This window comes from Pinus tabuliformis, chromosome 7 (genome assembly GCF_031772625.1).
Source record: "Pinus tabuliformis cultivar Carrire ecotype Pingquan chromosome 7, CPIR1, whole genome shotgun sequence".
Taxonomy (NCBI): Eukaryota; Viridiplantae; Streptophyta; class Pinopsida; order Pinales; family Pinaceae; genus Pinus; species Pinus tabuliformis.
Genome location: NC_142293.1, coordinates 1,260,869,920 through 1,260,874,537, shown reverse-complemented (window position 1 = coordinate 1,260,874,537; position 4,618 = coordinate 1,260,869,920). Strand labels below are relative to the sequence as shown.

General features: G+C 33.1%; 1 pseudogene; it reads left to right on the top strand.

The window, feature by feature from the left end:
- Positions 1–529: 529 nt before the first annotated feature.
- On the top strand, positions 530–973 carry LOC149251997 (uncharacterized; annotated as a pseudogene).
- The last annotated feature ends 3,645 nt before the right edge of the window (positions 974–4,618 follow it).

Sequence of the window (4,618 nt, the reverse complement as noted above, 5' to 3'; positions counted from 1 at the left end):
AGGCTATTATGATATGTGAATAGGTTTCACTCAAGTGTTAGAAATAGAGATAATGTGAGAGAAGATAATTATAACAACAATAACACATTAAACATATTTCAACCTTGAAACGGTAAACTCAAAAAAACGAGCTTATAAATTTATTATTATTATTATTAAAGATAATGTGAGAGAAAATTATTATAGCAACAATAACCCATAAAACATATTTCAACTTGAGATCCCTATGACTTAAATGAAAGCATGCTTTGGCATGAAGCAACCCCTGGAAAACCCAAATTCAGAAAAATTAGCTACTATTATTATTATTATATGGCTTAAATGAAATCATGTGCCGTCTACCACAAATTACAATGGGAAATCCCTAACTCTTTCAAAAGACTCCATGACATGTAATCCATGGACTCTAATACCACTCTCCACCAAAACTATATGCATAAACCATGAGTCTAAAGTACTCTACAACACATTACAATGGAGAATCCTCAAAAATTTTAAACCTTTTAAAAGACTTTATCACATATAATTCATGCGCTCTAATATCATAAGGCACCAAAACCATCATCTTGATATTGTGAAATTGCAGAGCTGCGATGGCAAAATATTTGAGGTGGAAACAGAGGTGGCATCGACTTCAGGCATCATAAAGAGAATGATGGGGGACTTGGGCACCAACATTACCATTCCTCTGCCTCTCGTTTCTGCCATGATTCTGCGTCGCGTTATTCAATATTGCAGATACCATGTTCTTGATGCCCCCACTGTATCGCTTGATGCCGTCAAAACGTGGGATGAGGAGTTCGTGAAAGCTCTTGTAGAAGATCGCGCCATACTGTTTGAAGTTACAAAGGCTGCCCACTACCTGGTGGTCACAAATCTTTTGGACTTGACGTGTCAAACTATTGCTGATATGTTGAAAGGGAAAACCACTGAACAGATGCGTGAGCTTTTCAACATTCCGAATGAAAATTAATCGTTAAATCATTCTGAAAATTAATCGTTAAATCACTCTGCAATGACAGAGTACCTTGCTTTCTGCAATTTGGTTTGGTTCGTTTGAACATGTTGATAGCATGTTATTAGGTTTAGATTCGCTTCTCTGTCAACTGTTAAGTGTGAAGCCAAATTCACGGAGGATTTTAGATCACATCTTTCTAGATCTCGAGGATTTTAGACCTTTTTACACTACCATTAGTTTCTAGAATCACATGCAGGATTCTAGATCCTCCTACACTGCCAGTGGTTTCTAGATCATTCCATATCTCCATCTGAATCACACATAGGATTTTAGATCCATCTTCTGCCTCTATAAATTTGTAATTTCTCTCGCCAAGGAAGCCTATTATGTAATGCAAAGTGATTTCTGTTCTCTAGTAATTGTTTTATCTATTCCATTATTTCTAATTAAGTAATATTGTTGTTTTTGTTGAATTATTCTCCCTATTGCCGTCTAAGTTTTTAAGTATAAATCCGTTGTGTTATTTATGCTCTGGTGTAATACAAACACTATGTTTAATATACACATTTCCTTACTCATTTTAATAGTTATTGTTATTTTTGTTGAATTATTCTCCCTATTGCCATCTAAATCTTTAAGTATAAATCCGTTGTGTTATTTATGCTCTGGTGTAATACAAACACTATGTTTAATATACACATTTCCTTACGCATTTTTAGTAGTTTTTGCAAATTTTAGTATTATACTATGGGACTGGAATTTTTATGACACAAAATTTCTCGTTATTTTGGCTTAATAAACGAAAAAAATGTAGTCAATTTTACATAGGCGATGTGAGAGTGATAAGTAATGTAACATTGTTAGTACATTGATAGAAATATGTTACGAGTATACATAATTATGTTACATAGTATATCATTTGCACTTTGAATGCGCTCCGGTTGTAATTAGTTTGCATGAGGTGACTTTTTTTTGGTTTGTAATTACTTTGCATGTAGTAAATTGTTATTGTTATTATTGTATATTTATTATAATTATTTTGCATATAGTGAATTGGTAGATATTCAGTATGAGGTAGATTTCACTTACTCAGTATGGGGTAGATTTCACTTTATATTTACGAATATTAAAAAAAAAACTTTATTTAGGTGAAACATATGGGCCAAATAGCATGCGCCAAATTATTATTAATACTATGCAAAAAACATTCTTAATCCTAATATTAATATTAATAAAAATAAAGATGACACATGGTATAGAGAACCAATGGTATTGACCCATAGTATTCACATGGAATGTAGACTATATAAAGGGGGAAATTAAACCATCATAGAACCATCTTTAATCTAGATTTTGATCCCTCGCGGGGCTTGGTACATCGCGAGTAAAGATGGATCTATGGTGGTTTATTTGGAAGTATGCATAATTATTATTCTAATTTATGTTTAATATAATAATAATAAAGTACTATTTAATGTTTGTGTGGATAGGTATAGAAGAGATATTGTAATCTAATGTGATGTTATTGTAATTCTAATTAATTTACGGTTTTTTCAAATATTTAGGTGTTGTAACTATCTAAAAAATTTGATAAGTTGTTGAACTACATTTTCTCAAGCTACTTTCAATTGTTTTTTGGTCAATAATTTTCTTCTCCAAAGTTTGCCTAGGCTAAATCTTCAACTATTCTTAGATTTTTTTGTTCAAATATAAATAAGAAAACCACTTTTATAAATAATCTCAAATTCATATATAAATTTGATTAGAATTCCATTATGGTTTTCTCCCTATATTTGAAATTGTGAACAATGAGCTATTTGTTAGTTGAAACTAAGCGCTAGCCAATACATCTAAAATTGTAAATAGTGGGTTGATTGTTAGTTGAAACTAAGCCCTAGCCAATACATCTAAAATTGTAAATAGTGGGTTGCTTGTTAGTTGAAACGAAGCCCTAGCGCTCACAATGCGGCTACTAGTATCTGAATCTACGAAGAAAATAATAAAAAACTTTCGTTTAATAACGAGCATGGAAAAACAAAGAGGGGGATTTCCCATCAATTTTTACGAATCAATGAAGGAACGATGCCACTTTCACGTTTGACAATCCTTAGGAAAGCAGCCTTTGAGAGAAATAAGTTCTTAAATGGTCGTTTGTAATGGATAGCATTGCAAGGCACAAATTAGTGGAAGTTACATTCACACTCCCCGCCAAACACCATTTAACATGAAAGTATGCATAGCTTAGCTATATAAGAAAACATTGAGTATGCATAGCTTAGCAATATAACTTTATAGATAGAATAATCTATATATACCAAATGGGTTAAAAACCATGTTTTCTTATATAGCTAAGTTATGCATACTCAATGTTTTCTTATATAGCTAAGCTATGCATACTCAATGTTTTCTTAAAGAAATATTATTATATTTGGTTCTCCACATGTATTATCAATTAAATTGAAAATGATGACTGCAAGCAGTGGAATCCTTGCTTGTAAGTGTGTGCCATTAATTGTTTGTAGTTCAAAGATCTGATCAATCCACATCTGGTAGAAATATAATTGCGAGCAATGTTAGACGATCACAAATTAAGTATAATGAAACCTTTCAATGGCATTGTTGCATATGCATATATAATTGAATCTCTTAATCTCGCTTACACGTTTTTCACTTCTTCCTTCATAGGCTTTGATCCTTATGTCATGTCTCACAATGACCATTGTTTCCTTGCACATGAGTTTGGCGTGGGAACTTTCGAATTGTGGATTCTACCATGTCCTCGGAGGATATTTGAAGGCATTTCAACGAGCACTAAAACTTTGATAGGAATTATTAGTTGTATAAAAATATTTATGAACTTACCATAATTGTGTGTTCTTTCCCGTAGATATATCCTTTCTATGGTGTACCATAAGGTAGTTGTAACATGTTATATATCGAAAGGGAAACAAAAAAGAGTTTACATTTATCTTGAATCAAATTTTAATTAACCTATCAAAAAAAACATAATGTTGAGGTGAATGTTCAGAGGGGTGAAAAAAGTCATTCTCATTAGGTTTTGACTATATAAACCATGACTCCTCGACTAATGGAGTGCAATGAGAGATAGTGTATAATAAATAAGATAAACGGGGCACCCCCAGTTCTGGTTCCTTGCTAACCATTTGATCGTGCCAGCGTCCTTGCCTAGCCATTTGATAGGGCCAACGTTCCTTCCTAAGAATTGAAATGGAATCAAACATGCCATTTACTACATCAGTTGCACCTCTATCACAGGTTAAAATATTATAAAGTGAAATTATAGCCTCGAATGTGTCAATATGAAAGCCACCACATTACATGTGCATGCCCATAAAAAGAAACAGAACCCACCTTCGTGCATGGTTTACACTTTGCATGCCCACGACAACCAAGGAAATCGACACGTGAAATATCATCGGATGTTATCCTGAATAGCTCCAAGTGTGCAATCTGAAATCGTCAAGCCAAATATGTCCTTGTATATTTTGTCAGCCAACTCCAACTGTGTAATCCATGGTAATGTAACTTTAATTAAGGAACATTTTATGCTGGGGTTGTCAAACCTTCATAGAGGAAGGTGTATAGTAACGTTGCGGTGGCATAAACGATGACTACTTTCACACGATGACATAAATGATG